We start from the raw sequence: 23,625 nt of genomic DNA, 5'->3' as shown, positions 1-23,625 counted from the left end.
TCATGAGAACGGTCAGGAATCAGCCCAGAACTACACGAGAGGATCTTGTCAATGATCTCAAGACAGCTGGGACCATAGTCACCAAGAAAACAATTGGTAACACACTATGCCGTGAAGGACTGAAATCCTGCAGCGCCCGCAATGTCCCCCTGCTCAAGAAAGCACATATACATGCCCGTCTGAAGTTTGCCAATGAACATCTGAATGATTCAGAGGACAACTGGGTGAAAGTGTTGTGGTCAGATGAGACCAAAATGGAGTACTTTGGCATCAACTCAACTCGCCGTGTTTGGAGTAGGAGGAATGCTGCCTATGACCCCATGAACACCATCCCCCACCGTCAAACATGGAGGTGGAAAAATTATGCTTTGGGGGTGTTTTTCTGCAAAAGGGAGAGGACAACGTCACCGCATCAAAGGGAAGATGGACGGGGCCATGTACCGTCAAATCTTGGGTGAGAACCTCCTTCCCTCAGCCAGGGCATTGAAAATGGGCCCTGGAAGGGTATTTCAGCATGACAATGACCCAAAACACACGGCCAAGGCAACAAAGGAGTGGCTCAAGAAGAAGCACATTAATAAGGTCCTGGAGTGGCCTAGCCAGTCTCCAGACCTTAATCCCATATAAAATCTGTGGAGGGAGCTGAAGGTTTGAGTTGCCAAACGTCAGCCTCGAAACCTTAATGACTTGGAGAAGATCTGCAAAGAGGAGTGGGACAAAATCCCTCCTGAGATGTGTGCAAACCTGGTGGCCAACGACAAGAAACGTCTGACCTCTGTGATTGCCAACAAGGGTTTTGCCACCAAGTACTAAGTCATGTTTTGCAGAGGGGTCAAATACTTATTTCACTCATTAAAATGTAAATCAATTTATAACATTTTTGACATGTGTTTTTCTGGATTTATTTGTTGTTATTCTGTCTCTCAAATAAACCTTTTAAAACCATTACAATTATAGACTGATAATTTCTTTGTCAGTGGGCAAACATACAAATTCAGCAGGAGATCAAATACTTTTTTCCTTCACTGTATTATCATCATAATACAGTGCCTTGCGAAAGTATTCGGCCCCCTTGAACTTTGCGACCTTTTGCCACATTTCAGGCTTCAAACATAAAGATATAAAACTGTATTTCTTTGTGAAGAATCAACAACAAGTGGGACACAATCATGAAGTGGAACGACATTTATTGGATATTTCAAACTTTTTTAACAAATCAAAAACTGCAAAATTGGGGGTGCTAAATTATTCAGCCCCTTTACTTTCCGTGCAGCAAACTCTCTACAGAAGTTCAGTGTGAGGATCTCTGAATGATCCAATATTGACCTAAATGACTAATGATGATAAATACAATCCACCTGTGTGTAATCAAGTCTCCGTATAAATGCACCTGCACTGTAATAGTCTCAGAGGTCCGTTAAAAGCGCAGAGAGCATCATGAAGAACAAGGAACACACCAGGCAGGTCCGAGATACTGTTGTGAAGAAGTTTAAAGCCGGATTTGGATACAAAAAGATTTCCCAAGCTTTACACATCCCAAGGAGCACTGTGCAAGCGATAATATTGAAATGGAAGGAGTATCAGACCACTGCAAATCTACCAAGACCTGGCCGTCCCTCTAAACTTTCAGCTCATACAAGGAGAAGACTGATCAGAGATGCAGCCAAGAGGCCCATGATCACTCTGGATGAACTGCAGAGATCTACAGCTGAGGTGGGAGACTCTGTCCATAGGACAACAATCATTCGTATATTGCACAAATCTGGCCTTTATGGAAGAGTGGCAAGAAGAAAGCCATTTCTTAAAGATATCCATAAAAAGTGTCGTTTAAAGTTTGCCACAAGCCACCTGGGAGACACACCAAACATGTGGAAGAAGGTGCTCTGGTCAGATGAAACCAAAATGGATCTTTTTGGCAACAATGCAAAACGTTATGTTTGGCGTAAAAGCAACACACCTCATCACCCTGACCACACCATCCCCACTGTCAAACATGGTGGTGGCAGCATCATGGTTTGGGCCTGCTTTTCTTCAGTAGGGACAGGGAAGATGGTTAAAATTGATGGGAAGATGGATGGAGCCAAATACAGGACCATTCTGGAAGAAAACCTGATGGAGTCTGCAAAAGACCTGAGACTGGGACGGAGATTTGCCTTCCAACAAGACAATGATCCAAAACATAAAGCAAAATCTACAATGGAATGGTTCAAAAATAAACATATCCAGGTGTTAGAATGGCCAAGTCAAAGTCCAGACCTGAATCCAATCGAGAATCTGTGGAAAGAACTGAAAACTGCTGTTCACAAATGCTCTCCATCCAACCTCACTGAGCTCGAGCTGTTTTGCAAAGAGGAATGGGAAAATTTTTTAGTGTCTCGATGTGCAAAACTGATAGAGACATACCCCAAGCGACTTACAGCTGTAATCGCAGCAAAAGGTGGCGCTACAAAGTATTAACTTAAGGGGGCTGAATAATTTTTCAGTTTTTGATTTGTTAAAAAAGTTTGAAATATCCAATAAATGTCGTTCCACTTCATGATTGTGTCCCACTTGTTGTTGATTCTTCACAAAAAAATACAGTTTTATATCTTTATGTTTGAAGCCTGAAATGTGGCAAAAGGTCGCAAAGTTCAAGGGGGCTGAATACTTTCGCAAGGCACTGTAGCTTCCCTTCTCCTTTCTGTTTCAGGTAACTTATTGTCCCAGCTACGACAGCTCCTCTCTCTTCAGAGGGATCCTTTTACATACAGGTAAAGAACCTGCACTCATCAAGGTGTGGGTGTGATGCTCCAGTAAATAAACTCACTATCACAGTGTAGCTACTTCCTCCATAGTGTCTAAACCAGTAGTGGTTTTGTCGTCAATGTGTTAGCTAATCAATAATAGCCATTAAGAGACACCATGACCACATCCTGTAGAACACTGACACATCTCTTATCATATTCTTCTTGACTTTTGACTCTGATTACACACCATAGAGAGTTCTAGAATGTAATTTTTGTCTTACCCAGGATCAATATTCTCTCCCTCTGTCTGAGGCACTGGTGTGTCTGCTGTGACTGACCCCTCTTTTGTCTGAGGCACTGGTATGTCTGCTGTGACTGACCCCTCTTCTGTCTGAGGCACTGGTGTGTCTGCTGTGACTGACCCCTCTTCTGTCTGAGGCACTGGTGTGTCTGCTGTGGCTGACCCCTCTTCTGTCTGAGGCACTGGTGTGTCTGCTGTGGCTGACCCCTCTTCTGTCTGAGGCACTGGTGTGTCTGCTGTGACTGACCCCTCTTCTGTCTGAGGCACTGGTATGTATGCTGTGACTGACCCCTCTTCTTCTTGACCTTGTTGTTGTCTTTCTCCGTCTTCCTCTCTTCCTTCTTCATTCTGAAGTGGTTTTCCACTCTGATCGTTTTCATTTGGACCATTTGTATTTGCTGGAGGGGGATAGGTGAGTTTAGGGTGAGTTAGCAGGATTCAGACACACAAACAGCTAGTATGAGTAAATGCATGGAACCATAAGGACATTAATATTCCATGGATGTCTACCTGCGGCAGAGAGTGACACTTCCTCTTCAAGTGAGATGTTGTTTTGAGACCTTGTGGGATTTTTGGATTTGCACAGAAAACCTTGAGTTGGGAGACATAAAAATATCAGAAACTGAAAACTGTTCATCAAAAGCCACCAATGTAACCCTCCTCTCTGTTCATCAGGAGGTGGTTGTGTTAAATGGTTCAACAGATCATGATGTCATCATCATCATAACTTACCTCTCAGCAGGTAACATATCACTGCTGCTATAATCACTGCTGCTATTATTATACCAGTGATTGAACCTGGACTCAGTCCATCTGAAACTGAAGGAGAAAATACAGAGTATCAGTTTTATTGTTTAATGTGATCCTGTGACTTACAGTGAGGGGAAACAGTAAAAGTAAACTTTGTACCATCAGATAGTTTATCAGGTGTGATCTGCAGGTAGGTGAGGATCAGGTGTGTGTCTCTGGCAGTAGAGAGTTCACAGCTGTAGGTCCCCTGGTGGACCATGGTTAACTTGTGGAGCTGAAGGCTGCCAGAGTCAGACAAACTCTGAACCTGCTCCTTCCACTGGTCATCAATATACATCTGAGATGTGCCCTTGGTGTAGGTGGAGGTGAGGATGGTGTCTATCTGGTTGAACCTCCAGGTGAGGTTAAAGGTCAGGAGGTCAGACTGAGAGACACTGCAGAGGATGGACACCTCACTGATTGGAGAACCCTGGGCCGGATCTGAAATGATGTCATGAGAAAGAGCCTTTTTAGCTTGATATTTGTGTATTTTATCTCACAGTGATGTCTTGTTTTTGTACAGTTTGCAGGCAGATAAATATATTGAGGAATGTGTTCGTTGATTTATGGATTGTTTTATTAATAAGTTGATCAATTGATAACCTTGCTGTTTCAGGGTTGCTGTCCTTTCTATTGTCCTAGAGGTCACGGTACAGATGTTGGTTCGGTCTCTGCTAAACTGTTTTGTGCTGGTGATGTTATAGAGGCCCCGGTCATCCACCTTGATGCTGGTGGAGTTCTGGATGGTTCCAGGGTCAAATGAAAGGTCAGAGGGGGGGTCAGTTGACCAGGTGAGTTTAGACTCAGGGTAGATACCTGTAGAACTGCAGGTGATGATGTCATCTGATAACTGTATGTCCACCAAGTGGACTGGAGCTGCAACAAAGTAGACATTACACATGGAGCAGCCATGAAGTGATCATCATAGACAGACAGAAAAACATTCTGTACCTTCCACTGCTATGTTAATGAAGGACTCCATGTTGCCTTTAATAGTGCTGGTGTAACACTTGTATCTGCCCTGGTCCTGGAGTGTGATCCCTCTCAGCAGTAGTGAAGCGTTTCCTTTGGGGATCTGGTCATTGAACAGGGCTGTTCTCCCTCTGAAACTCTGGCTCTGCTGTTTGAGCTGATCTGTACTGTAGTAGTAGGAGTGGATGGTCAGGTCCTTGTCTTCTAGTTTCATCCAGTGGATTACTTCCTCACTGCCAGGCAGGAAGCTGCAGGGCAGGACACAATCCTCTGAGAACACACAGGTTACAGGGACTTCTGGAAGAGAATAAACACAGAACACAGATTCATCAACACTGACTACACAAAACATTAAAGACACCGGCTCTTTCCATGTCATAGACTTACCAGGTGAGTACAGGTGAAAGCTTATTGATCCTTTACTGATGTCACTTGTTAATAAAATGCAAATTAATTACTTAAAACCATACAATGTGATTTTCTGGATTTTTGTTGTAGATTCCGTTTCTCACAGTTGAAGTGTACCTATGATAAAAATTACAGACCTCTACATGCTTTGTAAGTAGGAAAACCTGCAAAATCGTCAGCGTATCAAATACTTGTTCTCCCCACTATATGCAAGTACCTTTGAACAGGATATGATAGTCGGTGCCAAGCGCACCGGTTTGTGTCGAGAATTGCAGAGCTGCTGGGTTTTCACAACCAACAGTTTCCTGTGTGTTTTAAAAATGGTCCACCACCCAAAGGACATCCAGCCAACTTGACACAACTGTGGGAAGCATTGGAGTCAACAATGTACAGCCTCCCTTTGGAATGCTGTCGACACCTTGTAGAGTCCATGCCCCGATGAATTGAGGCTGTTCTAAGGGCAAAATGGGGGTTTACTGCCCAAATTGGTATAATCAGTGTATAACACTTTGCCTTAGGGTGGAAGTGGCCAAAGATCACTACACGCAACAGGAAAACTCTGCTCTTGAATGAATTTGTCATTCTTCGGTAATGACCAACATGTTTATGATCTACAGTAATTAATGTGTCTGAGAAGCTTGTTTTACAGTTATATGGTATCATATGATATGGAGTCTGGAGTCTGCACTGTAATATTTTGAGACAAACAGAAGGTAAAGACAGATGAACTAAGACAGAATGATGATGGTTGTTACTCACCTCCCCCATCTGTGGATGTGACCGTCCACAGCAGAATCACCAGACAACAGACCCCAGACAACAGACCCCTTAATGTCATGGAAACCAGTCCCCAGGCCATCTCCACAGAGACCAGACCAGTTTATCGTTGTGGATACGAATTCCTCTCTGTCAAAATCTAGTAGCTGTGTTGTCGCTCTTAGCCAAATCCAGTTAGTCACAGAGTAAAGTGCCCATTCCGGTTTTGTGTTGGTATGTGAATGTTATTCCTTAGCAGTAAGCCTAGTTTCACTCTTCAAGAGCAGTGCCATTGGTAGACCATGTTAAATTAAAGGGATAGTTCTCTCAAATTACATAATGACACATTGGTTTCCTTACCCTGTAAGTAGTCTATGGACAAGGTATGACAGCAATTCATGCTTTGGTTTAGTTTCTGGCACTGTTTCCACATGCTAGTATTTTCGTGTATCAAGTGTATTTGTGTATTTATTGTCACGTGCACCAGTACAGTGCAATGCCTTTCTTGTCAGCTGTAAGGGTGCATGCTGGTGGCAGGGAAGCCAGGCGCAAGAGATCGAACGTGGTATAAAAAACGGAGCAGTTTAATAAGTGCTCAAAAACTCAGAAAAACAAAATATACAAAATAACAAAAGTGTGTACAAAACCCATCGCACACCAGAACATATCTTGCACAATGCTTACAAACAAACAATCACCGACAAGGACAATGAGGGGAAACAGAGCGTTAAATACACAACATGTAATGAATGGGATTGGAACCAGGTGTGATACAAGACTTGCCAAAACCAAAGGAAAATGAAAAGAGGATCAGCGATGGCTAGAAGGTCGGCAACTTCAACCGCCGAACGCCGCCCGAACAAGGAGAGGGACCAACTTCGACCGCCGCCCGAACAAGGAGAGGGACCAACTTCGACCGCCGAACGCCGCCCGAACAAGGAGAGGGACCAACTTCGAACGCCGCCCGAACAAGGAGAGGGACCAACTTTGACCGCCGAACGCCGTCCGAACAAGGAGAGGGACCAACTTCGACCACCGAACGCCGCCCGAACAAGGAGAGGGACCAACTTCGGTGGATGTCGTGACCCCAGCTCTTTTCCCAGTAACAGTATAAATATCAATATACAGTAAGTAATCAATGTCAATATATTGATCAACTTTTCGGATGTTGAGTGGGCTTGGCTTTAGTGAAGCTTTAGACATTTTTCTTCGCAACATTTGTATCAGTCTATAGACAAAGCCTGTGGGCTTGTTTCTTGATCGAGCGGGCCCTGGATAGGGTCTCGAGTGAGAGCGGGAGAAGTTTGACTTTTAACTTCCTTGCTAAGGGTGTTAATTCCTGCAGACCTGGTGTCTGGCAATTCCCCGTCTAGTCCTTGTGACTTATCTTTGAACCTTTTCTCACATTTTTCTCGCTTTAGTTCTTCACGGAGTGGAACTTCTAGAGAACATGGGTCTATGTTTTGATCATCCTTTAACGTTTTGTTACCCTTGTGCTCTGACCCTTTGTGTGGGTTGGGTGCAGGAACGTAGTGAACAGGTCGATTCTAACTGGAGTGAATGCTCCTGGTCAAACTTCAAAACTGAGACGTCAGGGCTCTTAGAGTTGTGTGCTTTTGATGCTTCAAAAGCTGTGCTTGCAAGCTGTCTGAGTTGTAAGATAGGCAAACCAACGTGGGTTGTAGGTCCCAAGTAGGTAATGAAATTGGGATACATGTTCGACAGAAACATTTCTTTGAATGGTAACAGCTCTTCCATTCCTGTTTCAGTGAGTAGGCCGCAGTACGATGAACGAAGCCTATGATAGTAATCTCGTGTGTGTTCATTCTGAGCTTATTTGACATTGTTAGCCAGTGAGCTGATGTGTGTGCAAGTCGCAGAACCACTGAATTCTAATTTCAAAGCTGTGGCAAGTTTAGCGTTGTTGTCACGCCCTGACCTGAGAGAGCCTTTTATTGTCTATTTTGGTTTGGTCAGGGTGTGATTTGGGTGGGCATTCTATGTTTTGTTTTCTAGGTTTGTGCTTCTATGTTTTGGTCGGTTATGGTTCTCAATCAGGGACAGCTGTCTATTGTTGTCTCTGATTGGGAATCAAACTTAGGCAGCCTTCTTTCCCTGTTGTTTTGTGGGTAGTTGACTTTGTTAGAGGCATTATAGCCGAAGTTAAGCATCACGGTCGTTTCTTGTTTTGTTGGCTACATTTTCTATAAATAAAAGGAATATGTACGCTCACAACGCTGCACTTTGGTCCGCTTCTTACGACGCTTGTGACAGTTGTTGTTTAGCATGTGCTGCTGTTGTAGACAATTAACCTCGTCACATCTATTTGACGATCGTTTCAACAGGTAACCCTGTCAGAATCCATAGCGTTCGGGTAGCCAGCTAGGAACGTCTCAGTATCATTTGGCTGACCTGGAATGGGGTCAAAGGTGGGGACATTTTTGACAAGTTTGTCAAGGCGCTCCGTGTCAAGTGGGTTGGCTTCATCATGTGGGGAAATTGAGGCCGAAAGTCCAAGAGGATAAGACTGAGGGACACATGAGGGAGGCAAAGTCTGAAACCTTCTATCGTCTTTACTCCTTTGAGTACCGAGCTCCAGTTGCTTGGTTGGGTAGTCACGCTGTAGCGCATGACCGTTCTGAAATTCCTTCAGATGGTACCTAAGGGTGATATTCTGCTGCCTAGCAGAGTCAACTTGAGCGCTTAGAGAACTGATTTTGGACATGTGAGTGTCGCACTTGCTCCGTTCGGTATCATACTTATCTGTCATGGTTTGCAGATAGAGGTCTTCAGTATGGAGCGAGAGATTCAGTGATGAGATTTCCTCCACTTGCTTAGAAAATCAATACTTCCATCTTCATCACCTGAGTTCTCTCATCATTCATTAGGTCAACAACTTCAATGAGTTCTGCTGATTTGTCATCCAACTCAGTCATTGTGTTCATTAACTGATCGTCTTTGGTCTGCAGCAATGTTACTTTGAGAAACGTTCAACAAAACTGCTTGCATGTTATCAAATTGCACGTTTGAAGTGGACTACATTGTATTTAGTTTTGGCTAAATCGAGTTGTTCCTGTAGATATTTTTTTATGTATATATACATTTTTTTAGCCCTTTTTTCTCCTCAATTTCGTGGTATCTGATACGTTCCACAGTTTCTGTGTTGTTGTGGGTTTGTATGTGTGTATTCAGGATGGCTTCCTGGATTCCAAAGCAGCTGATTGGTCGGCCCATCACTAATTAGAGCTCTGACCCCGCCCTCTCGTCAGGGGATACAGCTGTCTGCAATTACCGACTCCTTCTGCAGCTTGAAAAGCAAGTGTTCCTTTGTTAGGAAAGGGAGTTTCTTTGTATGTCCTGTGTTGATTGTTGGTCTGGTATAATTAATAATAATATTTAGTATGTTGTAGCTGCTCCTGCAAAAGGTATGTGTATATCATAGTGCCTCGTGTTTTTGGTTTATTCAAATGGTTCACTAAGTTTGAATTATTCTGTTTCATTTGTTCCCAGGGGACGGCACCTTGGGAGAGTTTAGGCAACAGGGCTGCAGGCATACATATACCCGTAGTAATTACTGTCTATGCACACTAGTTAAGACCTGGGCGGACCACCCCTTGTATTTTGGTTAGCGCGCCAGGTGGCATTAAGAATAGGGAACCACTGGGTAGGCAGGTAATGTAGACGAGGGGGAACTTTAACTTACTTTCTTTGCTTTGGTTCCGTCCAGCCCCTTTTCCCCACCTTACCGTGTGAAGGAAGAATAAATGATCTGTAAACGGTAATATTCTCTGCCTTTGTCATCCTTATTTTTTTCTAATAATTGAGAGACAAGCTTACATTTGTCTTTACTGACCATAATTTTCACTTGTTTGACTGCTTGCATGATAACTAGTTTCTCACACGACTGGCCTACCTGGGTGGTGTTTTTCCTTGCCTGAATGAGCTGAATCTAGGATTACAGACTCTTCTCAACTATATTCAATGTGCGGGACAAGAATTAGGCTATGATTAAGAAGTTGGAGCTCTTCTATGTCTGCATTAACAAGGACAACACACAGGTCTTTCCATCATTGTATGATTTTTTTTTGTTGTTGTGCGCAAATGAACTCAAGCTTATGGACAATGTCAAATGTGATGTAGCGAAGCACCTGAGTGAGTTGGGTGCACAATTATGCAGGTACTGTTCCAAAACCGATAATACAAACAACTGGATTCGTTATCCCTTTCATGCCCTGCCTCCAGTCCACTTACAGATATCTGAAACAGAGAGGCTCATTGAAATTGCAAGAAGTGGTTCTGTGAAAATTGAATTTAATCAGTAGCCACTGCCAGATTTCTGAATTGGGCTGTGCTCCGAGTATCCTGCCTTGGCAAATTGTGCTGTTAAAGACACTGATGCCCTTTGCAACCCCGTTACCTATGTGAGAATGGATTCTCGGCCCTAACTAGCAGGAAAACTAAATACAAGCACAGACTGTGTGGAAAATTATTTAAGACGGACTCTCTCCAATACAACCCAACATTACAGAGTTATGTGCATCCTTTCAAGCACACCCTTCTCATTAACATGAGTTATTCACAATTTTCAATGTACAAATAATGTTTTAGGTGTAAGATGGTTAAATGAATAGCATTATTTGTGCCCTGGTCCTATAAGAGTTCTGTCACTTCCCACAAGCTGGATTGTGACAACTCACACTCGTTATGTATTATAAATGTATCGTATAGTGTGTGGCAGGCTTACAATAATGGGACAAAATAACATTTGAGAGTGCTCTGACCCTGGTGTTAGAGGGGGGTATGCAGCTGGAGGTTGAATGTTTAAAGGGGTACGGTACTGTAAAAAGGTTGGGAACCACTGATCTAGGTTAATATGGGAAAGTTTAAAATATCTCATTTTAATTGGAAGAACCTGAAAAGGTATGTTAGACAATTTCTTATTAAATTGATTGAGATGATATCCAATCAATTGAGATTGGCTGGATTATCATAAGTGTAACCAGTAAATCAAATGTGAGGGTACATTCACCACCAGGGTCACTTATCCTGAAGGCTGAAGCTACATGGGATTCCCGTGAAGGCAGGGCTACCGTCAGTACTGGGGGTTGTACTCAATGAGCTTTGCAAAAGCAAATTTGACTGATTAATCAATGTTAATGATAAATCAAACCTGTATAGGCTATTTGGGAATTAAACTTTGATTAACCTGAAAGCGTAGCAGTGTCAAGATTAATGTTGAAGTTGTCTCATTTGTAGAAGCCAACCAATTTAGATATTATTCAAAATGCCTATTTGAAAAGGTAACTGGCAATTTTAACTTGAGTTAAATTGAATGAGACAATGATATCCAATCAATTGATATTGGCTGGATTATCATAAATAGCAAACCACTTCAACATGTAGCGACAGCTTGTCACGCCCTGACCTTAGAGAGCCTTTTTATTTCTCTATTTGGTTAGGTCGGGGTGTGATTTGGGTGGGCATTCAAGTTTTTCTATTTATTTGTTGGCCTGGTATGGTTCCAAAATCAGAGGCAGCTGTCTATCGTTGTCTCTGATTGGGATCATACTTAGGCAGCCCTTTTCCAACCTTAGATGTGGGATCTTGACTTTGTATAGTTGCTGTATAGCCTGCAGAACTTTACGTTCGTTTTGTATTTTGTTGTTTTTTCGGTGTTCATTTTAATAAATGTAAGATGTTCGCCTACCACGCTGCACCTTGGTCTGATCAATCAACGAGCGTAACACAGCTCCATGCTTTCTGGTCTAATGTACATTTTGTCACGAGTGGTTTGATACACTTATGGGAAAAGGGAGTTCCATGACGCCTGATGTAATGTCTCTGCTCACGTGGGCATGGCCACTGACTTGGTCAAGACCTCAAATTAAAACTATTCTCCTTCAGAAGACTAAGATCACATTATCCTAACCAAAGCATTATTCTTATGCTTAATCATTCATTTTATACAACATTCAGATGCAAACCCCATAATTGAGAAGTGTATACAAACAAAGATACAGTAATGTGTGTTTCCTGTCCTTCATGAAGTCACCAAATGAAACAAACCCAACATGACTGTTCCTTAAGTGTCCACGGACTGGTTCCACAGTCACGTCCTGACCATAGAGAGCCTTTAATTTCTATGGTAGAGTAGGTCAGGGCGTGACTGGGGGGTTAGTCTAGATTATATTTTCTATGTGGGTTATTGGTATGATTCCCAGTTAGAGGCAGCTGGTAATCGTTGTCTCCAATTGGCGATCATATTTAAGTAGCATTTTTTCCACTTGTGTTTTATTGGATATTGTTTTGAGTTAGTGCACGTAGCATCTTTAAAGTCACGGTTCGTTGTTAGTTTATTGTTTATTTGTTTTTGTCTTTGCTAAGTTTCACTTTCTAGTAAATAAATAATGTGGAACTCAACATCCGCTGTGCCTTGGTCCGTTTCTACAAACGATCGTGACATCCACATTCTCAAAAACATAAATATTGTTTAAATCTCCAATTTGGGGGATTTGACAGGAGAAGATTCTTTGTCTCACTGGGAAGTCCTCTCTCCCCATACTGCATGTCCAAATGGGGAGAGGGATTCTTCAAGGTCTTCACAACCTGTCGCTAAGTGATAAAACTGTGGAGAGAGAGAGAGGACGGGGGGGCGCCTATGATCCTCCCCAAAGGACGGTCATGATAACACATTACATGTCAGCTACTACAGCAACTGAAATGACTGCAACACTATACATGTCAGCTACTACAGCGACTGAAATGACTGCAACACTATACATGTCAGCTACTACAGCGACTGAAATGACTGCAACACTATACATGTCAGCTACTACAGCGACTGAAATGACTGCAACACTATACATGTCAGCTATTACAGCGACTGAAATGACTGCAACACTATACATGTCAGCTACTACAGCCACTGAAATGACTGCAACACTATACATGTCAGCTACTACAGCGACTGAAATGACTGCAACACTATACATGTCAGCTACTACAGCGACTGAAATGACTGCAACACTATACATATCAGCTACTACAGCGACTGAAATGACTGCAACACTATACATGTCAGCTACTACAGCGACTGAAATGACTGCAACACTATACATGTCAGCTACGACAGCGACTGAAATGACTGCAACACTTAACAAAGAGCTGCAGTTAGTTTCAGAGTGGGTGGCAAGGAATAGGTTGGTCCTATTTTTAAAACTAAACGCATTGTTTTGGGACAAATCATTCACTAAACCCTAAACAGCCACTAAATCGTGTAATAAATCATGTGGAAATTGAGCAAATTGAGGCGTCACTGTCATGGTCAAAACATATTCTGGACCCTCGCTATCTAAAATTATCAGCCAAAATTGTTGCAACCCCTATTACTAGCCTGTTCAACCTCTCTTTTGTATTGTCTGAGATCCCCAAAGATTGGAAAGCGTCCGCGGGCATCCTCCTCTTCAAAGGGGGATACACTCTAGACCCAAACTGCTACAGACCTATATATATCCTACCCTGCTTTTCTAAGGTCTTCGAAAGCCAAGTTAACAAACAGATCACCGACCATTTCCGCTATGCAATCTGGTTTCTGAGATGGTCATGGGTGCACCACAGACACGCTCAAGGTCCTAAACGATATCATAAACTCCATTGATAAGAGACAGTACTATGCAGCTGTATTCAAAGACCTGGCCAAGGCTTTAGACTCTGTCAATCACTACATTCTTATCGGCAGACTCAACAGCCTTGGTTTCTCAAATGACTGCCTCGCCTGGTTCACCAACTACTTCTCAGACAGAGTTCAGTGTGTTAAATCAGAAGGCCTGTTGTCCGGACCTCTGGCAGTCTCTATTGGTGTGCCACAGGGTTCAATTCTCGGGCCGATTCTTTTCTCTGTATACATCAATGATGTCGTCTTGCTGGGTATTCTATGATCCACCTCTATTCAGACACCATTCTGTATACTTCTGGCCCTTTGGACACTGTGTTAACTAACCTCCAGATGAGCTTCAATGCTGTACAACTCTCCTTCCGTGGCCTCCAACTGCTCTTAAATGCAAGTAAAACTTCAACGGATCGCTACCATCACCTGCCCGCCCGTCCAGCATCACTACTCTGGACAGTTCTGACCTAGAATATGTGGACAACTGCAAATACCTAGGTGTCTGGTTAGACTAAACTCTCCTTCCAGACTCATATTAAGCATCTACATTCCAAAATTAAATCTAGAATTGGCTTCCTATTTCGCAATAAAGCATTCTTCACTCATGTTGCCAAACATACCCTCGTAACACTACCGATCCTTGACTTTGGCAATGTCATTTAAAAAATAGCAAATTGGATGCAGTCTATCACAGCTGAGATAAGGCGGGGCTTTACCTAGCAAAGATTTATAGATGACCTGGAGCCAGTGGGTTTGGCGACGAATATGAAGCGAGAGCCATCCATTTTGTCACCAAAACCCCATATATTACCCACCACTGGGACGTGTATGCTCTCGTTGGCTGGCCCTCGCTTCATATTTGTCGCCAAACCCACTGGCTTTAGGTCATCTATAAGTCTTTGCTAGGTAAAGCACCGCCTTATCTCAGCTCACTGGTCACCATAGCAGCACCCACCCGTAGCACGCGCTCCAGCAGGTACATCTCACTGGTCACCCCCAAAGCCAATTCCTACTTTTCCCACCTTTCCTTCCAGTTCTCTGCTGCCAATGACTGGAATGAATTTCAAAAATCACAGAAGCTGGAGACTCACTAACTTTAAGCACTAGCTGTCAGAGCAGCTCACAGATAACTGCACCTGTACATAGCCCATCTGTAAATAGCCCATCAAACTACCTCATCCCTGTACTGTTATTTTTTTGCTCCTTTGCACCCCAGTATCTCTACTTGCACATTCATCTTCTGCTAATCTATCGCTCCAGTCTCTATCACTCCAGTGATTAATTGCTAAATTGTAATTATTTCATCACTATGGCCTATTTATTGCCTTACCTCCCTTTGCACAAACTGAATAATAATTTTCTAGTGTGTTATTGATTGTATGTTTTGTTTATTCCTTGTGTAACTCTGTGTTTGTGTCGCACTGCTTTGCTTTATCTTGGCCAGGTCGCAGTTGTAAATGAGAACTTGTTCTCAACTAGCTTAGCTGGTTAAATAAAGGTAGAATAAAAAAATTTAATAAAAAATATTGATACAACAGTAGCTAAGATGTGAAGAAGTCTGTCCATCATAAAGTGCTGCTCTACCTTCTTAACAGCATTATCACATAGGCAAGGCAGGTGCACCTGGACTATTGTTAAAACGTGTGGACCTAGAAAATTGTTGCACCTGGACTGGTCATTGTTAAAACAAATGTGTCAATTGTGATCATGGTCACAGCTCTATCGCAAATGTATCATTCTCCACATGTCATGTCAGTTTCCCTGTGGACTTTTCTCTGAAATTAGATGTTGAACTGTCAGAGGCTATGCATCTATACTAGATGCTAGCTGCATCTAGCTCAGCAGACCATGACAATGTTAAATTGCAATTTATAAACCCAGATTTTAGTCAGTGCCTATTAAAATTAAAGTCAAACTTGCAAATAGGCAATTTATAATGGTTTGTAGTCTTAACATCTGGAACATAATAATGGCACAATTGCCAGAACATAGCCTAACATTCGTCTAAAAAAAAGTTTGTCCCAAGTGTTTCTTCTACAGAAATGTTGAAATCCTCTGCAATAAAAATGTAACATTTTCTGTTAATTACATATTTTTTCCCCACTGTCGTTCTCTACTAAATTCGGGACATTATGGTGTGTTAAATGGCTAAAAAGAAGTTGACTATGGTTATTTATTTTCTTACCTTTATGTAAATAGGCAAGTCAGTTTAGAACAAATGTTTATTTACAATGACGGCCTACCCCGGGCCAATTGTGCAACGCCCTATGGGACTCCTAATCACAGCCAGATGTGATGCAGCCTGGATTTGAACCAGGAACTGCAGTGACACATGCCCAAACCATTTTAGGTAACTTATTGTTCCTGCTTCTCTTCAGAGAGAGACTGTCTGGGACTTCCTGCTATATACAGGTAAAGAACATTCATCAAGGTGTGGGTGTGGGTGTGATGCTATCACAGTGTAGCTACTTCCTCATCCCATAGCAAAATTCATGTGCACATGTAGCATGGTTCATTCTGCATTGTGTACTTTTAAATAGGACACTGCCACAACTATATGTCTGCTGGTTGGATTATTTTTTTACTTGCCCTGCACACAAAGAGACAACACACAATATTTTAGCCCTTGGCGCAGTCGGAGCTCTCAGGCACCTTGCTAGCTGAAGGTCAGGCAAAAGAGAGAACCAAAAAGGAATAGCAGATGCTGCATACACACATTCAGTGCACAACAGCACATACAATACAAGTAAAATGATATAGAACATAATTCGGACAAATAAAAGACATACCTGCACACGAAGAGACAACACACAATATTTTAGCCCTTGGCACATTCACAGTTCTCAGGCACCTGCGCAAGCACATGGACACTCACTCAAACAGTGTCCCAAGTACTCACAAGTTACAATAGATACCCTAGTTAGCGAGCTCGGTGAAACTTGTTACCATAAATCTTTATATTGTCCACATTGTAACAAACCTATGGTAGCATAACAGCACATTGTGTAACATTACCACAGTTTTATATTGAACAATTTTGGAGCCAAGGACAACATACCTTGCTAGCCGAAGGTCAGGCAAAAGAGAACAATAAGGGGGTACTGTCACGCCCTGGTCGAAATATATTATGTTTATTCTTCATTTATTCAGGCCAGGGTGTGACATGGGTTATTGTGGTGTGTTTTTGTCTTGGGATTTTTGTGGGGCGTATAGTATAGTCTATGGCTGCCTGAGGCAGTTCTCAATCAGAGTCAGGTGATTATCGTTGTCTCTGATTGGGAACCATATTTAGGTAGCCATATTCTTTGAGTGTTCGTGGGTGATTGTTCCTGTCTCTGTGTCTTCACCAGATAGGACTGTTTAGGTTTTCACGTTCCGTTTGTTGTTTTTTGTATTGTTCGTGTTCTTTCATTCTTCATTAAACATGTCTCAGAAATACCACGCTGCATTTTGGTCCGCTCCTCCTTCAACAGAAGAAAGCCGTTACAGAAACACCCACTACAACAGGACCAAGCGGCGTGGTAACAGGCAGGTGCAGCAAAGAGAGGAATGGACATCGGAGGACGAATTGTTCGGAGAAGGACCCTGGGATCAGCCTGGAGAATATCGCCGCCCCTGGAGGCGGCGAGAGCTGAGAGGCGCTGGTATGAGGAGGCAGCGCGGCGACGCGGATGGAAGCCCGAGAGTCAGCCCCAAAAATTTATTTGGGGGGGGCTCAGGGAGAGTGTGGCAGAGTCAGGAGTCAGACCTGAGCCCACTCTCCCTGTTTATCGTGAGGAGCCAAGGAGGAGACCAGAACCAGAGCCGGTGTTGGAGGTGAGCGAAGCAGAGACTGTGAAGGAGTTAATGGGGAAATTGGAGGAGAGAGAAATGAGGGAGTTGCTGTGTTGGTGCGTTTTGCATGGAATTCGCCCGACGGAACGTGTCAGGGATTTAATGGCACCTGGGTCAGCGCTCCATACTCGTCCTGAGGTGCGTGTTAGTCGGCTGGTGAAGTTGGTGACAGCCTCACGCACCAGGCCTCCTGTGCACATCCCTAGCCTTGCACGTCCTGTGCCAACACTGCTCTCAAGATCTCCAGTACACCTTCACGGTCTAGCCCATCCTGTGCCACCTCCACACACCAGTCCTCCGGTGGCAGCTCCCCGCACCAGGCTTCCTGTGATTGTCCTCGGCCCAGTACCACCAGTGCCAGCACCACGCATCAGGCCTACAGTGCGCCTCGCCTCTCCAGCGCTACCGGAGCCTTTCTCCTCTCCTGCGCTGTCGGAGCCTCTCGCCTCTCCAGCGCTGCCGGAGTCCCCCGCCTGTTTAGCGCAGCCAGAGCCTTCCTCCTCTCCTGCGCTGCCGGAGCCTCCCGCCTGTACAGCGCTGTCGGAGCCTTTCTCCTCTCCTGCGCTGCTGGAGTCTCCCGCCTGTTTAGCGCAGCCAGAGCCTTCCTCCTCTCCTGCGCTGCTGGAGTCTCCCGCCTGTTTAGCGCAGCCAGAGCCTTCCTCCTCTACAGCGCTGCTGGAGTCTCCCGCCTGTTTAGCGCAGCCCGAGCTGTCAGTCTGCATGGAGCAGCCAGAGCTGTCAGTCTGCATGGAGCAGCCAGAAATGTCAGTCTGCATGGAGCAGCCGGAGATGCCAGTCTGCATGGAGCTGCCAGTCTGCAAGGAGTTGTCAGTCTGCAAGGAGCTGTCAGTCTGCAAGGAGCTGCCAGTCTGCATGGAGCTGCCAGTCTGCATGGAGCAGCCAGAGCTGTCAGTTTGCAAGAAGCCGTCAGAGCTGTCAGTCTACATGGAGCAGCCAGAGCCGCCAGTCAGCGAGACTCTTCCAGATCCGCCAGTCAGCCAGACTCTTCCAGATCCGCCAGTCAACCAGACTCTTCCAGATCCGCCAGCCAGGCAGGATCTGCCAGAACCGCCAGCCAGCCAGGATCTGCCGGATCCAACTACCTGGCTGAGCTTCCTCTCAGTGCTGGGCTTCCTCTCAGTGCTGGGCTTCCTCTCAGTGCTGGGCTTCCTCTCAGTCCCGAGCTTCCTTCAGTCCCGAGCTGCCCCTCAGTCCCGAGCTGCCCCTCAGTCCCGAGCTGTCTCTGTCCCGAGCTGCCTCTGTCCCGAGCTGCCCCTCTGTCCCGAGCTGCCCCTCTGTCCCGAGCTGCCCCTCAGTCCCGAGCTGCCCCTCAGTCCCGAGCTGCCCCTCAGTCCCGAGCTGCCCCTCAGTCCCGAGCTGCCCCTCAGTCCAGTGGGGTTCTGGGTGAGGACTACTAGGCCATGGTCGGCTGCGAAGGTGGACTATCCTAGGACGCGAGGAGGGGGGACTAAGACATTTATAGAGTGGGTTCCACGTCCCGCGCCGGAGCCGGAGCCGCCACCATGGACAGACGCCCACCCGGACCCTCTCTATTGTTTTGATGTGCGTCCGGGAGTCCGCACCTTAGGGGGGGATTCTGTCACGCCCTGGTCAAAATATATTATGTTTATTCATCATTTATTCGGTCAGGCCAGGGTGTGACATGGGTTATTGTGGTGTGTTTTTGTCTTGGGGTTTTTGTGGGGCGTATAGTATAGTCTATGGCTGCCTGAGGCGGTTCTCAATCAGAGTCAGGTGATTATCGTTGTCTCTGATTGGGAACCATATTTAGGTAGCCATATTCTTTGAGTGTTCGTGGGTGATTGTTCCTGTCTCTGTGTCTTCACCAGATAGGACTGTTTAGGTTTTCACGTTCCGTTTGTTGTTTTTTGTATTGTTCGTGTTCTTTCATTCTTCATTAAACATGAATCAGAAATACCACTCTGCATTTTGGTCCGCTCCTCCTTCAACAGAAGAAAGGCGTTACAGGTACACAGATAATCCGCGATGGGCCAAACCAAAATATAGAACTTTTACAATATTGATATGAAAAAGTGTTTGTACACCAAAAAATAACATGAGCTATGCAGCTGTAATTAAATGTAAAAAACACTGAATTATTATTATTATTATCAAATTACAAACATCCCCTCTTGACCTGGCCAATATGAATTGGTCCTTGTGTGCAACTTGGTGCCTAATCTAGGGGAACAACATCACACTGCTACACACACACACACACACACACACAATAAATTTAACTTAAACTTAAACTATATTCCACAATAAATCAACTACTTATCCCAATGTATTGTAATAGCCACAACCCCCTGGCTAGGCACTCCATGTCGATCTGAAGGATCCATTGCCTTTTGTAGGTGAAATTGTCATCATTGCTTATTTGCTTATCTGCAACTTTAAAGTATCCAATTGTCACCTTTCCTCTTTGTCCTCCCCTGGGTCTATGTCCCCTCTTCTGTCTGAGGCACTGGTGTGTCTGCTGTGACTGACCCCTCTTCTGTCTGAGGCACTGGTGTGTCTGCTGTGACTGACCCCTCTTCTGTCTGAGGCACTGGTGTGTCTGCTGTGACTGACCCCTCTTCTGTCTGAGGCACTGGTGTGTCTGCTGTGACTGACCCCTCTTCTGTCTGAGGCACTGGTGTGTCTGCTGTGGCTGACCCCTCTTCTGTCTGAGGCACTGGTGTGTCTGCTGTGGCTGACCCCTCTTCTGTCTGAGGCACTGGTGTGTCTGCTGTGACTGACCCCTCTTCTGTCTGAGGCACTGGTGTGTCTGCTGTGACTGACCCCTCTTCTGTCTGAGGCACTGGTGTGTCTGCTGTGGCTGACCCCTCTTCTGTCTGAGGCACTGGTGTGTCTGCTGTGGCTGACCCCTCTCCACACCCACAGCACCTAACCTCTAACTAAAATCACAATCTAAAATAAAGACTCCAGTCAGACCTGAATGACTACACTTCCTTCATGCCTCTAATCATACCACACCCATTCAGCAATCATTTACATTGATAAACCATCTTAGCCTGTCTTGTCTGTTATGTTGAATCACTGATTCCTACTTTGAAGATGTTCAAACATTCACAGAGAGACGTTGATGATACCTCATTTTCAATCACATGATCCTTCATCTGTATAACACTTTGCTTTAGGATGGAAGTGGCCAAAGATCACTACGCACAACAGGAAAAGTCTGTTCTTGAATTGAGTAATTCATGTTTCAGAGAAGCTTGTTTTACAGTTAAACTGATGTGAGGTGATTCCAGTGAGTTTATATCAGTAAAACCCTGTCTGTCCTGTGTGATAACAACTTCCCTCCTCCCAGGTGCTACTAGCTCAGCACTTACTGTCAAACAGACCTTGGACTACAGATGTAGGATCTACCTTGAGCCTTTTTGCTACAGCAGGAAAATAATCCTGCAGCAACAGGAAATGTGAATTATTATGTGGATTATAGTTAAGCCTTTTTTGAAACTTGAGTACACTAAAGCTTTGCATTTCCTATTGTGCAATAAAAGAGTGATCAAATTAAGATCCTACATCTATTGGAGTTATTTTGGAATGTAATTTTTTGAGACAGACAGAAGGTAAAGACAGATGAACTAAGACAGACTGATGATGGTTGTTACTCACCTCCCCCATCTGTGGGTGTGACCGTCCACAGCAGAATCACCACCAACATCAGACCCCTTAATGTCATGGAAACCAGAACCCAGGCCATCTCCATGGAGACCAGACCAAAGGTTTATCGTTGTGGAAACAAACTCCTCTCCCTCTTAATGGATTGTAAAGAATACAGTACCTGTGCTTGTCATTCCAGTTCGCCAAATAATTGTAGGGCAAAGTGTACTGCATTGTGAAACATTTACAGATTAGATAGGGCCTTTCTGCTCGAGACAAACACTCCCCCCTTGTGAAGTTGTGACTGAGCTTGGTTTGCAAGACAAAGCAGTGACTGTGCTAAAGCAAAATGTCATGGATAGACTGCAAGGCCAGCAGATAATGTCTGAACAACTCAGTTAATCTGTCTGACGATGTAGCATTTTACTGGTTGGCCGATTAGATCTTTAAAGTCTGTATGAAAGACATGACAATGAATTGGCCTCCCCTCCACATACTCTCCATGGATATCCAACAAGGATATGGTTGCCAATTATTTCCTGGATATAATTAAAGTTCTTCAACATTCATTACTTAGATTTATTTTTTGTCAAACATTAAAAAAAGTTTTGACATGCTGCTCACCGCGGGTAGGTAAAAACAGAGACAAACTCTAAAAGGCCAATATCAGCAGACTCCAGGTGAAGGAAGTCCCTTGCAGTTATGTGTCTTAAATATTACAGATCACTGCTGTAACTGTGGATCACTTCCAGGTCAGCTGATGGTGAGTAACATCAGTCCTGCCCAGGTCTCATCCCAAGGCCTCAGGTAGACCTACTCATGGTACTGCTGCTCCATCCACCAGCTGTGTAGGTCATGCCGTCTCTGGCATGGCCGTGGGAACATGTTTGGGGGTGAGGATGTTGACATTTGTTGACAAGGTCTCTCCTGTGGTAAGGGGACTGCTCACAGACAAGCCTCTCTCATTGGCAGTGGTTTCTGGGATAAGAGACAATATGGAAGGGAGAGATTACTCACCAAACAGAAGTACACACATCATACACTAGTTAACATGCCGTCAAGGCTAAGTCTAGCAGTACGGATGTTTACGTTTCGGTTGGAACCAAAATTATTTTCTAATCGGTTCACTCTGAACAGAACCATTATTTTTGTTCTTGTTCCGTTCCACTGTTCTGACCAGAAAAACAAAGTTCTGACCCGGTTCAAACCCTAAAACACTAACGGTTTATATAGTTTCTTTGTTGTCACGTTTACTCCTGCTCCTCCCCTAACCCCCGGTCCATTCATTATTATGCACACCTGGCATCCATCATTACGCACACCCGGCATCCATCATTACCCGCATCTGCAGATCATTATGATTCACACCATTACCTTCCTCATTACCTCCCCTTTATCTGTCCCTCCCTTACGTTAATTTCTCAGGTGGCATTGTTCCTGTGTTCATGCTATATCGCCACTTGTTTCATATTTGATTAAACATTTCACCTGCTTCTCGACTCACAGGGTCATTGTTACAGAATACTGTCTCACAAAACTATGGAAGCAGCAGGAGAATCAAATGTCTCTGACAGTCAACGAACAAGCTTATCTTCTACATCAACACCATGACCAGCTGGCACAACTGGGGACGGCTATGGAGGAGGTTCTTCGCAGTTTGCAACGTCTAGAACAACCCCCGGAGGTGTTGGCTTTGACTAGCGGAGGATACTTTTTAACCAGTCGAGCTAGCACAACAACCCGTTCAGCAACCCGCTCAGGTTAGCGAGCGGGACCGGCTGCTGACCTGGTCGCACACAGCTGTTGTCGTTTCACATCCAGGTATTTCCCACTATCCAATCCATCTCTGATAAATACTGGTGGCCCACATTAGCGCATCACTCGCTATGTCAACTCCTGCTCCGTATGTGCTCAGACCAAGTCTCCCCAGAACGTTCCAGCAGGGAAGCTCCTGCCGCTTCCCATGCCCGAGCAACCATGGTCACATCTATCCATTGACTTTAACCAATCTCTCATCTGATGGTTTCATCACCATTTTGGTGGTGGTCAATATATTTTCTAAGTCCTGTCGTTTTAATCCCTCTTCCTGGTCTCCCCACTGCTCTCCAGGTCACTGAGGCACTCTTCCAGCAGGTCTTCCGGCATTATGGCCTTCCGGAGGACATGCACGTCTCCGTGCTCTCTCTAATTCTCTCTTTCTCTCTTTCTTTCTCTCTCTCGGAGGACCTGAGCCCTATGACCATGCCTCAGGACTACCTGACATGATGACTCCTTGCTGTCCCCAGTCCACTTGGCCGTGCTGCTGCTCCAGTTTCAACTGTTCTGCCTTATTATTATTGGACCATGCTGGCCATTTATGAACATTTGAACATCTTGGCCATGTTCTGTTATAATCTTCACCCGGCACAGCCAGAAGAGGACTGGCCACCCCACATAGCCTGGTTCCTCTCTAGGTTTCTTCCTAGGTTTTGGCCTTTCTAGGGAGTTTTTCCTAGCCACCGTGCTTCTACACCTGCATTGCTTGCTGTTTGGGGTTTTAG

The 23,625-nt window shown here is 44.6% G+C and overlaps 1 pseudogene; it reads left to right on the top strand.

Annotated features, from left to right (window-relative positions):
* Window positions 1–5,083: 5,083 nt before the first annotated feature.
* Window positions 5,084–23,625, top strand: part of LOC135517191 (gamma-aminobutyric acid receptor subunit rho-2-like) — a 38,796-nt pseudogene continuing 20,254 nt past the window's right edge.

Source organism: Oncorhynchus masou, chromosome 28 (genome assembly GCF_036934945.1).
Source record: "Oncorhynchus masou masou isolate Uvic2021 chromosome 28, UVic_Omas_1.1, whole genome shotgun sequence".
NCBI lineage: Eukaryota > Metazoa > Chordata > Actinopteri > Salmoniformes > Salmonidae > Oncorhynchus > Oncorhynchus masou.
Note: the sequence above shows the minus strand (reverse complement) of the source record. Positions and strands in the feature narration are given on the sequence as shown.